The 13,984-nt window shown below is 41.6% G+C and overlaps 1 protein-coding gene across 4 annotated transcripts in view; it reads left to right on the top strand.

Annotated features, from left to right (window-relative positions):
• Positions 1-13,984, top strand: part of TENM4 (teneurin transmembrane protein 4) — a 3,083,677-nt gene that overhangs the window by 2,267,910 nt on the left and 801,783 nt on the right. For all 4 annotated transcript variants that reach the window (XM_073019796.1, XM_073019792.1, XM_073019798.1 and 1 more), the window contains one exon: positions 4,530-4,700. The gene's annotated coding sequence lies outside the window, so the exon portion shown is untranslated. The remainder of the gene's footprint in view (positions 1-4,529; positions 4,701-13,984) is intronic.

The raw sequence follows: 13,984 nt of genomic DNA, 5'->3' as shown, positions 1-13,984 counted from the left end.
ATAATGCTGGCATCTGCTAGGCTTCTGGGGAGGCCTCTGGAAACTTACAATTAAGGCAGAATATGAAGGGAAAGCAGGCTTGTCTTATTTGGCCAGAGCAGGAGCTATACACTTTTAAACAACCATATCTCATGATAACTTACTCACCCACTATCATGAGAACAGCAGAGAGTTGACAGTGCTAAACCATTCATAAGAACTCCACACCCTTGATCTAGTCACCTCCCACCAGGCTCCACCTCTAATATTGCAGATTACAATTCAACGTAAGATTTGAGTGGGGATACAGATCCTAATCATATCAGGTGTCTTGCTTCAACTGTACCTGGTGTCCTTCAGCCCAGAGAAATTCTGTGGCTCACTGATATGGTTTGACCGTGTCCCCACCCAAACCTGACCTTGAATTATAATAATTCCTATGTGTTAAGGGTGGGGCCAGGTGGAGATAATTGAATCATGGGGGTGGTTTTCCCCATACTGTTCTCATAGTAGTGAATTAGTTTCACAAGATCTGATGGTTTTATAAATGGGAGTTCTTCTGCACAAGTTCTTTTTGCATGCCACCATGTAAGATGTGACTTTCCTTCTCATTTGCTTTCTGCCATGATTGTGAGGCCTCCCCAGCCATACTAAACTGTGAGTCAATTAAACCTCTTTCCTTTATAAATTACCCAGTCTCAGGTATGTCTTTATTATCAGTGTGAGAACAGACTAATATACTCACCCTCTCCAGACAATAAATCTCCAGCTTTCCCCAGGTGGGGGAGGACCAGTCTCCCAGAAATGTGAAGCAAGGGAGGGTTCTAGAGATCTAACTGCTCGCCTCTCCTCAGTTCCAGATATACTTGAAGCTGCCAATTCCTGAGCTATTTGCAGGCTTGGCAGTAGAAATGAGGATGATTCTTGGCATTCCCCACCACTGACTCAGGATTGGGTTTTCTACAGTCTACTGTCACCTGCTCAAATGCTGCTATTATCTTCTCTCCCATTCTCCCTGTCTTCATCAGATTGTGTCTTAGAAGTCTTCATATTTCCTTCACACCTGATTCTGGGCCCCGGGGGATCTTCTGGGGTAGTTTGTGCTCACACCTCCTCCACCTGTCTCTCTCACAATGCCACACTGCCTCTCCACTTACTTGGAAATGTCTCTTCTGAAGAGGGTCACCCCATCTACAGCCCTTCCCCCTTATTTAGGCCACACTTGCTCCAAGCCAATGCAGCGGTATGCCCCAAAGGGTTGTAGTCATTGTAAAAATACTGAAGTGCCTCCCTGTTGAGTATGAAAAGCCACTGTTTCTAATCCCCCCAAGTTCCTCTGACCACCACAGATGCTCCCTGGCTGGATTAGTTTGCTAGGGCTACCATGACAAAATACCACAGACTGAGTGGCTCAAACAACAGAAATGTATTTTCTCACTTCTGGAGGCCAGAAATCCAAGATCGAAGTGCAAGCTGGGTTGGTTTCGGCTGAGGCTTCTCTCCTTGGCTAGAAAATGACTGACCTCTTGCTGCCTCTTTCCATGGTCCTGCCTCTGTGTATGCCCACCCCTGGTGTCCCACTGTGTGTCCTAATCTCCTCTTATAAGGCCACCAGTAAGATTGGATTAGGGCCCATTCCAAGGGCCTCATTTTATCTTAATTGCCCCTTTCAAGGCTCTATCTCCAAATACAGTCATATTCTGAGATACCGGAGGTTAGGGCTTCAACACAGGAATTTGGAAGGGTCACAGTTTAGTCCGTAACACTGGCCTTCCTTCTCTGATTCTGGCCTAGGACTCTCATTGCCCCGTGTCCCCACTATACTTATACTCACATATCTGGAATAGCAGCTCTGAACCTGTCACATTCTTAATTTCTCACTGCAAGCCTGGGCTGTGAAACCAGTCCTGCCAAGACAGCCACAACCCCAGGCCCCCTGCCTTGAAGCATAATGGGAAACCATGAAGCTGTTTGTGTTTCATGTCATATTTTTATGTCCCAACTGCTAAAAATATTTTAAAATAAAAATGAAACCAATATATACTATACACATATATTGTATATGACTCTAAAATAAAAATTCTCATTTGTTCCCTTGAAGATTTGGCCTACTTCTGTTAACATTTTAGGATTCAGTTAGTAAAGACAGTAAAAAAATCTTTGGACAATGACCGTTCATACCCTATTTACATAAGCTTTTAGAAAAGGCTACAGAGGGTAGAAAACCTTCATGAGGAAGTGTGTTATCGTGGATCAAAGCAGAGGTTTTGGAATCAGACAGGTCTGCATTTAAATTCTGCTTCTGCTTCTTATTAATTATGTGACCTTGAGCAAACTGCTGAACCTTTTAGTTTCCTCATTTGTAATAATACCTGGCTCATGTGGCTACTGCAAGAAACAAGTGAGATACTGTACACCCAGCATCCACACAAGGTCTAGACAATAGAGTGGGTGGCTCAAGAAATAGAGGCTCCCTCCCCTCTCTGCCTGGAACCACAGGCCTTCAGAGAGGTGTACACCCTCACTAGTCAGACCCCCTCCTTTCATCCCATCCCCAAAGTGGCACCTGGGCCCTGATCTCATTCTGTTCTTGATAAAATCCTTCATCCCCTTTCACCCAACAAAGAGGGTTTGCGCAAATCCTATGTTAATAGATTCCTTTGACCAATTCACTTTGGCAGGTTTTACATTTGAAAGACTGACAGCTTCCCTCAGCCTTTCTCAAGGGACCCTGGGGAGGGCCTGGAAACCTCTCAGAGATTAACTTCTGCTACCTCAGCCCCTCCAACTAGCTCCCTGTGAGCTGAGGGAGATTCACCCCTGGGCTTCACCCCTTCTCCCCAGTCCCACCCCCAGAGTGGATAAAGGCAGACTTGCTGACAAAGTTTAGAAAATAAATGTAGAGGGGGAGGAGGAAAAAAGTGAACATTACAGAGCCCCACACCGCCTTTGTTAATCTCACGTCAGTGGCCTCACTTAGTCTTCCCAACCCCTCAGTGTGCTCTATATCATTGGAGGAGACTGAGATTCAGAAAGGTTAATTAACCAGTGCCAAGTGGCAGAGCGAGATTTGAGACCATGTCAGTGAGACTGAAGCCAAGCCCAGTGTTCTTTCCAATGTTCCCTGCAGCCTGGGGCCTCAACTCTCTCTACAATCTTCCTCTTCACATTCCTCTGCCTCTCTCTTAGGGCATCCATCACATTCTTGCATTAGATTCCTTGAGAACAGACAGGTCTTCTGTCTTTGACTTGTTCAGGACGGGAAGGGTGCCTGATTCTTTATTTTCTTTCCCCCACAATGCCAAGCACATTGTAGGCACTTAGGATGTGTGTGGAACATGAATAGGTGAAGAGTTAAATAAATGAGTGCATAAATACATGAACATATAAGCTAATAGACAACATATCTATGAATAAACGAACTTAGAAGTGTTTGCCTGGAGGTGTGGATAAATGGATGGATGGATGGAGGAACAAGCACTTGTAAGAAAAAGTAGATGAGTTTTTCTCACATAGGCAAAAGTGAATGCATGCACATTAATCAAGTGCATGGATTGTAAGGGTGTAGTAATAGGCAAATGAATGAATATGTCAATGAATAATAATGTAAATGAATGTGTAAATTAATGAGTCAATAAATACATGAATGAGTAATATTAAGTGGGCAAATGAACACATGAGAGTGAACGGATAAATTAATAGATAAATGCACTCATGCAAGGAGGAATGAATGAATAAATACATGAATGGACTGATGAATGCATACATGCGGCAATGAACGAATAACTGAGTGAATGAGCCAACAAATGGGTGAATGAAGTCCTTTTCTGTTTTCCCAGCTGACACCACCCTTGAGCACGCCCTGTAATCAGAAAGCACAGGATTCAGAGGTCCTGCTGAGATTCCAGGAGACAGTATTCAAGTTGATGCCAGAGGCCTGGGGTGGGATTAAAGATCAGGGCCCAACTGTGCATAGACTGCATGTGCTGGAGTCCCCTGTAGTATCTGCCACATCTCCTAAGAATGAGACATGGAGGTGGTTGTCAGGGGCCCACTGGCTCCAGCAAGTCAGAATTATGGGTCATTCCTCCAAGGAGCCTCCAGGCACAGAGTCCTACTCTGCCAAGTGTTCCCTTCGTCCTACTCTGTATGCTCCTGCCCAGCGCCCCACTCCACACCAAGGCCAGAGTACAAGCAGGCAACTACAGACAAGGAAATTAATTCTTAGCATTTAAGAACAGCCTCATTTAATGAAGAGGCTGCTGCAATATCTTTGCAACAAACAGCAACCCACATGTTTGATTACAACAGGTTGAGCCATTCCACGTTCCCCAGTGCCAGGGCTCAGGGAAAGAGGTTGGAAAAACAACAAAACCTAAGCACTAAGCAAGAACACACACTTTCTGACACAAGCAGCCCACGGTCCTGGCTCTGTCCAAGTTGAAAGAGCTATAGCATTTCTTGCTGAAGAGCTCAGCCTCTTAACTCTTCTTCCTGCCCATTGCTGAACGATGCTTTTCTTTGCTTCTTTTTTTCTTTTTCCACTTCAGAATCAGCCACGATGGGTTTTGAATGACTGACACCTTCTCCCTTCTCAGCCCTGGGAGCCGATTTGGTCAGGATTGTGGCAAACCTGTATTTCAGGTCCCCTTGGCAACCCCCAGTGCCCTGTCTCCTGAGGATTGAGCTTCTAAAGGACTGTGAGGAGACAAGACTTCTGGGTGAGAATCAACACCTTCCTCTTTGTTTCTTTGCTGTCACATTCAGCCTAGGTCGCTGTTTCTAAGAGAGGAGAGGTTGGTTGGGAAGAAAGGCTGTCCTGGAAGTTAGGAATGGCATGTAAAAATGAACACACTATGCTGTGTTCCTGGTGCTAGGGGGAGAGGGAACAACGTGAAGATTCCTAGGAATGACAACTTACCATTTTCAATTTTCACCCTTGTCATTGCTTGTCTTATGATGCAACTTTAGAGTAATACTTGCCACTGGACATTGGGGTGCCTGTTTGGCCTGAGACGTCTGTCAGTCATTGGATTAATCATCCCAGCATTCCACTTGCACCAGAAGGATTTGTCCCTGCTCGTAGCTGGGGATGAGCTGGAGGGGAGGGGACCTGTGCAGCCTATGTGCTGTTCAGAATTGTGGAGACAGTACAGTGTTTAGTGTAGCATGTTTCATCTCTGCCCCTGGTTTCCTTTTTCCATGAAGAATTGCTTGAAAATTATGTATTCTTTTTTCAAAAAGGGCTTCGAACACAGCATCAGGAAGGTCTACATAGCTTTCCACCCTTATTCCCCAGTTCTTCTTTGGGATTTGTTTGGGGAAAGGGGTACAGAGGGATAAAGGCATCAGGAGAAAGACGTTGGTCTTGGTGACTAACTCCAAACAACAGCCACTGACAAAAACAGTGATGTGCAAATTACTGATTTTTATTGGACACTTTGGGGAATATAGTTGTTTGTCAGGAAATGAAAAAGAATGTTTGTGCTTATAAAATTATATGGAAAATCAATGCAGTGTTAAGTATATTTTTCAGTTATTTGAGTCAAGGACTGTTCTCTAGTCAATTCTAGCAAGCACTAAGGGAGGCAGAGACTTCCTGAAGCCCAGCCAAGGGGCTAAACAGAAAGGCCAAGCTGTGGTTCATTGCTGTTCTCTATCACTTGGGGAAATGCCTGGGGTGGGTGTGAAGGGACTGCTGGAGCCAAGCAAAGTTGCAGACGTGGACGTTAGACCTTCATTATTAACAGCAATGCTCAGGACTGTGCTAGACAGAGCACTCTGAAGTCTAGACCTATTTCTAGTTTTCCTTTTCTTGTGCTCCAACCCAGGGATTCTAAGTACTGAACCCCTGTCACAGGTGGGGTGATCCCTGGAGGAGCTGGGAATTCATAAAAGCATGCTGCAGGGGAGGAGAAATGGGAAAAATGGAAGCCCCACCTTGGCTCAGTGGTTCAAGAGATACCTGTCATCAGTAGAAGTGGGGTGTTTGGTGCTACTAAATGGACCTGTGGTTCTGTCCATCCCTGGGCCTTGGACAAGGATATGAAGGGGGAGTGTAGAACAGCCAGGGCCTGTGACCCTTTGGAAAGCACTTGACACTGCACCCTTGCTGGGGGTCTTTGACATGAAGGAATTAGTAAGCGTAAGATGCCGAGCAATCTACACAGAGCTCTTAGAAGATGAAAAATTGATGGTCAAGAAGCTACCAACAAAACCCACCTGTGACTATAAATCTTTACCAGCTGATAATGTGATTACTTTTAAGACACTGAATTGGGAGCATATAGTCTTCACTGCCATTCCTTCACTGTGTAACCCAAGGCAAATCATTGCCCTCTCTGGGCTTTGCATCCCTTTGTCCATGTACTTTTTTTTGATGGGGTCTTGCTCTGTTGCCCAGGCTAGGGTCCAGTGGTGTGATCTTGGCTCACTGCAACCTCCCCTTCCCAGGTTCAAGCAATTCTCCTGCCTCAGCCTCCAGAGTAGCTGAGACTTGCCACCAAGCCAGGAGCTTGCCACCACGCCTGGCTAATTTTTGTATTTTTAGTAGAGACAGGTTTCACCATGTTGGCCAGGATGGTCTCAAACTCCTGACCCCAAGTGATCCACCCACCTCAGCCTCCCAAAGTACTGGGATTACAGGCATGAGCCACTGTGCCTGGCCTCCATGTACTTTCTTATAAGGAGCTTCTTAAGACCTTACTCCTCTAAATTCTGTAATTTTATGATGAGGGGTTCTTATTGATTAGTGGAGATCACAACTCCGTGGATGAAGATGGGGCCCAGACTGAGAGGGATGCAAACTTTGTGTCGCTTACTAGGTGTATGTTGTAGGCAGGTCACTTAGCCTTCCTATGCTTCCAATTCCTCATTTGAAAAACAAGTTTTTGGTTAATGTGTTGGTCGACTGGTCTTTCTTCCATCAGTAGAGTTGTGGTGAGGATGTGATATACAGCAGTACATGCCAAATAGTGAACACAGGGCCTCCACCACAGATACATGCTAGCTGTTGATGTTACAAAAGGGGGTAAATAAAACTGCTTTCTGTTAAGGACTCATTTTTTTGAACTTTTATTTTAGGATTAGTGGTACCTGCGCAGGTTTGTTATATAGGTAAATTGTGTGTCACGGGGCTTTCACCACCCAGGGAATAAGCACAGCATCTGATAAGCAGTTTTTCGATCCTCTCCATCCTCCCTCCCTCCACCCTCAAGCAGGCCCCAGTGTCGGTTTTGTTGTTCCCTTCTTTGTGTCCATGCGGACTCAGTGTTTAGCTCCTGCTTGTAAGTGAGAACATGTGGTATTTTGTTTCTGGTCCTGTGGAACACAACACATTTTAACAGTGTCCTACTGCTGAGACTTATAGGAACGGTCACAAAAATAAATAATAAATTCCAACTAATTATTATCAAAGACCAAAATGATCCCTTTGTAACTGCAGAATAGATCCAATCAAGGACTACATTAAAAAGATAGTCGCAGCAAAAAAAAAAAAAAAAAAAACCCAGAAAAACAAACACACACACACACACACACTGGCATTCCACTTTTATCTTTTCCACTACGCATCAGTTTCATCATCTGTGAAACGGGGGACTAATGACCAAGAACTATTGAAGAGTTACTTGTTGTAATATCTACAAAGGAGCTTTCACACAATACTTGAGGCACTAGATAAATGGTGCCAGTTATTATGCTGACATTATTTGAAATTCCTGATTTAGAAAATACACATCAAAGTATAAACAAAACCTAATGCTGTTTTTAACATAACTTTCTTGAGACTTGGGCTCTGTTTTCTCCACAAGAAAGTTTCTCAGTGCCTGTCTTCTTTCATTTACTCATTCACTCATTGTTTTCTAAAGTGATGGCTGGAGATAACTGAAAATATTATCTGGATTTTACTCAAGTATTACAAATTTCTCAAGGCTTTACATTGTTTTGCAAACACTATCCCCAAATGTTACTGCTCATTTCAGCAACAGAATCTCCTTGCCAGAGAGCAGCGAGATTTGGGGGTGAACTGTCTCTGGCTGACAGGACACAGCTGGCTGTGAATGTGAAGTATGGCAATTTTAGGCCCAAAGAAGTCTTACAAAGTATTTGATAATACAAATGAGAACCACAAATCCCTTAAAAATACAGGCCATGATTGGCCTCTTTCTCATTTCTGTTAGTATTGAAATAGATCCAATAAGATGCCTTCAGAGCCTCAAACTAATGGTTAGATTCTATGCCTCATTTTGAAGCCCAAGGATATGAGTTTGTGTGCATACAGATTAAGCCAAAGTTTTCAAAAAGAGAGTATAAGATGTTCTAAAATATTTTAAAATATACTTATCAAAGTTAGGTGATAAAATACCTCTGCCTGGTACGTTATTTTCAAATGCACTTGCAATACTATTTGCTCATCAATTCTGTCCTGTGGATGTCTCTGTGAACCTCTAGTAGGAGTCATGTCTTTCTTCATGTGCATGGAGACAGTATTGTGTGCTTTCCCCAACCCCACTCACTCACTCACTCACTCACTCAGTGAATTACAAATCCCTTATATTATGGTGATCTTTCCTCCAATGCAAAAACATTAAGGAACAACAGGTTAGGTTATTTCTTAGCCGGGTGCGGTGGCTCACACCTGTAATCCCAGCATTCTGGGAGGCTGAGGTGGGTGGATCACTTGAAGCCAGGAGTTCGAAACCAGCCTGGCCAACGTGGTGAGACCCTGTCTTTATTAAAAATACAAAAATTAGCCAGGTATGGTGGTGCATGTCTGTAACACCAGCCATTCAGGAGGCTGGGGCAAGAGAATCACTTGAACCTGGGAGGCAGAAGTTGCTGTGAGCCGAGATCGAGATCGTGCCACTGCACTTCAGTCTGAGCAAGAGTAACACTGTCTCAAAAAAAAAGGTTACCTCTTTAGAAACAAAATATGTTATGATCTCAATTATGTGGAGGAAATAGTACCAAAAACAAATAAATAAAAATACCATTCTAAGGGTAGAAATACTATAAAATTTGAATTGTGGTCATCTTTACATGGTAGAACTATAATTTTTTGTCTCTACTTTTCCATAGTTTCTAAATTTTCCATGATATACATACATTACATTTAAGAAAAATATTTTCATATTTTTTAAAGAATTGTTATAGAAAATAAAGGTGCTTTTTTAGAATAGCATGTTTCTACTCATCCAAATAGTAACTAACAATATTTCACTTCTGTGGTAGCAAACATCTCATGTGCATCATACCTGACTTTTAAGCAAGTATTCAAAATGCGTTTTACAGTTTACTACTTTCACAGTATGCTGACAATAACCAGGCATGCTCTGATTGGCTTAGCTTAACTTTAGCTCTGCATTCAGGCTTAATTCTAGGAGGTTCATATCCCTACCCTCATATCCCCAGACTCTGACTTGGCAGCTAAACCATGTGATGGACTCTGTGTGCAGAGTTGTTCAGGGAAGGGGTCTGTGTTTAGACTTTCTTGGTGGGCCTTCAACACAAGCTGCCCAGATATTTTCTTTCTTATTTATTAATAACGTTTGTTGGAATTCTTTTCTGATTATTAAGGCAATGCATGTTCATTATAGAAAACGTTGAAGTTAAATGGAAAGAAGAAAATAAAACACCCACAATACTGTATTTCCTCCACCAAGAAATAATCACTGTTGCACACTTATGAACTTCCTTCCTCTTTGTGGGTGTGTTTATAGGAGACATTTTAAGCAACTAAGATTATATTGTATATACATATGTCTGCCTATGGATGTATAGATATGTCATGAACATTTTCTAATGTCATTACAACTATTTTTTACAACAATTTTTGTGCATGCATTGTAATACATGTACCATTATTTAGTGAACCAATTCTTTTCCCTGAACATTTCAGTTCTCTACCATTCCAACTTTTGTTAATGTAAATAATGCTGTGATAAACATATATAATTAATGTTTCCATCTTTGATTACTTCCTTAGCATAGATTACTAGAATTGGAATCAATAAGTCAAGGAACATCAATATTTTAAAAACATTTTTTTGTCAAAGAAATGCAAAGTTGAACAGTAATGAGAAGTGAATTTGTGTATATCAAATTGAAAAAAGTAAAAACATTTCTCATATTACAAACATTAGGAATTATTTTTCTTTTTCACCTTTGACATATTGATATACAAAAACTAGTTCTTTAATATTGTTTTAATTTTCATTTCTTTGATTATTAGTGAGATGAAACTCTTTTTCATGTTTATTAGCTGTTTGTCTTTACTCTTTTATGAATTTTCTGTTTATGCCCTTTGTCCATTTTCCTACTGATTTTTTCATCATTTCATAAAAGTTCCATCTTTATGAAAGATATTAGGTCTTTGCCACTCTATTAAAAATATTTTCTCAGTGTTATTTGCCTTTTATTTTTTAATGAATGTTTTGGTGCACAGAAATTTGAGTCTTATGTAGTCAGTCTATTGATATCTTTCATTATGCTTTCTTCCACTTATTATCCTTAGAAGCACCTACTTATTCAGAGATCAGAAACTCACTTTCAGCATTTTTGAGTTTGTTTGTTTGTAACATTAAAATAGGGTGTGACCCGTGGCAAGGGACAAAATTCTATAAATTTTAGCAGGTAGCTAGGGCTTCAAGAGGCTCTTTCTACCTCTTGCATCATTAGAAGAAATTAAGCATTGGCTTTCCATGGTGCCCAGTGGGTCTGGAGATACAGGCACAGGACAGAGTAGCAAGTCGGGATCTGCTAAAAATCCAGAACAGGAATTTTTTTTAAGTAAGTAGGCATGGGGGTTTCAATCGTCATGTAGCAAGTATAACTCTAAATGTTAGTGACTGGTAAGTCCCATGGCAGCAGCGCCTCCACAGATGCAGGTCCTAAAAAGTAAGTCTGAGAAAGTATGTCTCTGTGTTCTCCTTCAGTGAGAAAGGAGAAATGTGGTTGTGGTCTCAGGTGGCAGATATGAAACTAAATGAATCTGAATTAGAGCTTTGCTCTGGGTCACATCTGACAACTCGATTTTCCTCTGTCATTTTGAGGCAATGGTTTTTAGCTTGGAGCTCTGTCAACAGTGAATTCTGCATAGAGGAGGAGATCAGGATCCCAGAGCAGAAGATTAGAGGGAGGTGGTGGAGAGAATACAGGCTTTGGAGCTCTACAGACCGGAGTCTAACACTTTGCTCTGCCAGCTCCTAGCCATGTGGCTTTGAGCCTTAGTTTCCTTGCCTATAAAATGGAGACAGAGTCAGCCTTCGTGGTTACTGCAAACAGTACAATGCCTCACACAGCGTACTCTCAATGCATGGGTGCTTTGAAAACTGATTTGAGAGTGTCTTGTGGGTCCTAGGTTAAAAAACCAGAGGATTGTGTTTGCCAGTACACCCAAGAGGGTTCTCATGTGCCACAAAGCTACAGGGACTTAATTTCTCCAAGATAAAAATCAAGAGACCTGATTTTGGCCTGAAAAAGGATTTGTTTGCTTCAAATTGATGAACTTATATGAAAAATCTAACAATGGTTTAAAGGTAGAATTATATCCGGTTGTACATTTAATAAAATAATTGAAAAAGGTAAAATTACAGGAAAAAAAGAAGTGTCCTGGAAAATCAGGCATGCCTTCACACACAGTATTCAGTGCCCTTCACATTGGAAACTCTTCAAACCTTCTTAGAAGGTGGCCCTGTTTTTAATTGACCTGCATATTATCTGAGTATAACTTGCACATGTGATAATACTGATTCAATAAGTTTCTATAAAGAGTTACTTTATTTTGGGAGGCATTTATTATCACTTCTTTAAACTTATGTTCAAAAATCTCTGTGGCTTTATATATTAGGTAGAATTAAATAAGAATAAAATAATGGCAAAGCTAAACTGCAGCTCTTTATTGAGTAGCTAGCTAGGCACCAGGCACCGTGCTAGTTCCTGAGACAGAAAAAAGAGGGTGTGGAGATGGTAGCAGGAAGGGAGTACAATGGCACCAAATCCAATAACTTTGCCATCGGGAGTTCAGTTATTGGGGAAAAACATATAAATGTGAATATCTCAATGGCGATGTCAGATCTAAGTAAAATTTCAATCCCCCCACCTCCTTTTGAGTACTTTAAGAAATAGTATTATTACCTTTAAGTATTTATGAATTTGATGTGTATGACACATGTGAAAGGCAGTACATAAATTTAAACATCCAAATCCAAGACCTTTTGAGTCACTGCCTCAAGGTTTAGATCCTTGAAAGTACAAAACCTGCAGAGTGTCAAAGAAGGAAGCCGTAGGGATGGTACTCAGGTCAGCCCCCTTGTTCTATTAATGCAGGAGCCAGGGTGCCCAGGAAGTCTCTGTCCCCTGACTTCCAGTGCTCCTCACCCCAGTCCTGGGAAGAGCACCCTGGATACTCACATGCCTGCAGCAAGTGGGCCGGGAGACTGTGAAGAGCCGAGACCTGAACTCCACCTGCTCACTCTGTGTGTAACCTACAAGAAGTTATATAGTCTTTCAGATCCTGAGTTTTGTCATTTGAAAACAGGGATAATAACAATCCCTGAAGACAGACATCCAGGGATGCTGGGAGGAACGAAGGAGAGGATGTCTGTGAGAGATCCTTGAGAAGAAAGCCACAAACACACTTACACTTAAGGCATTGTTAAAACGACAAAGCAGGGGATAGGGTCCTTGGCACACATCAAATACTCTGGTTTCAAATTATCCATGTGTCCTTCAAAGTCATGCAGAAGCCTCTAGTTTCTTTATGTTTCCATGCATTTCTAAATAGAAAACAAGGTAGAGAAAGCTCCTATGTGGTTGACAGGTCTTTACCTGATGCAGTAGACCAGCGCCATAAACAAATTTGAGTCTAAATAAAGGGAAAAGTATCATTTCAAGGAGAAATAAAAGGATATTTCTTAGAACACTAAAGATATATGTCACATTGTTTCCACGCCCTTGGCAGCTGGAGCAGCCCTTTGTTCATCTGAGAATAGAATAATGTATTATGTATAGGTTTACTCATAAAATTAACATGTTAGGCATACTAAGTTTAAAAGTGCCATCTATTCACACAGTGCTTACACATGTAGTAATTTAATTTAGTTTAAAAAATCTTTAGTGTGGTCACGAACACCTCAAGGAAGTGCTCAGCTCCTTGTCTGTGCCCATTTGGGAGCACTTTGCAGAAACCTGAGCCCACCAGAAAGGTTCAGCATTATAGGAAAAAAAAAAAGCCCGGATCTTCTGGATTTTGTGTTTTCACAAGTGTTAAGACAGATTCAGAAATCACTGATTTTAACAAATGGTGAAGTGGGGGTAAAGTGGAAGAAAAAACGTCTTTTCTGGAGACAACTTTTGTCACATGGAACCTAGTCCAATCAGCCTCACTTGGAAATATATGTTTCTTCCAACACATCATTGCAAATCATACTTCCACCATCCCTATCCCACGCTCATCAGAAAATCTAGCAGCATAGAAATGCTTCCATATGCTAGAGGCTGGGTTCCCCAATTTTGCTGAGGGGGAATGAAGAAAAATGTAGTTGAGTAGCCAGCTTGCATAGAGGAGTAAACACTTTGCTGCAACACATATAGATTGAGTAATAGCAGCCATCGGAGTTCACCATAAATAATTTTGCAAGCCTGCAGGCCTCGGCTCACTGCTTATTGAGGTTTTGCCACAAAATGGCCTATTAGCATGGATTTAATTATAATTTACATAGGTCATGGAAATAATCCTAGACCATGAAAATAAGGCTCAAAGATTCTGAATTTAGAAATATTTAAACTGGGAGTCCATGTATGGTGGACAGAGTTTGGCATCAGAAACACTGGAATCTAGTCTCTGCTCTGACTCTAGCTACTTGAGTGATCTTGGACAGCCACCACATCCCTCTGGGTCTCAATTTTATCAATGAATTGTGGAGATAATAGTAAAAATATCTACATCACAGAATTAAATGAAATTGAGTCAGCAAAAAGCACTTTGCCACCTGTCCAACACTAA

The sequence above is a fragment of the Chlorocebus sabaeus genome, chromosome 1, assembly GCF_047675955.1.
Source record: "Chlorocebus sabaeus isolate Y175 chromosome 1, mChlSab1.0.hap1, whole genome shotgun sequence".
NCBI classification, from domain to species: Eukaryota; Metazoa; Chordata; class Mammalia; order Primates; family Cercopithecidae; genus Chlorocebus; species Chlorocebus sabaeus.
Note: the sequence above shows the minus strand (reverse complement) of the source record. Positions and strands in the feature narration are given on the sequence as shown.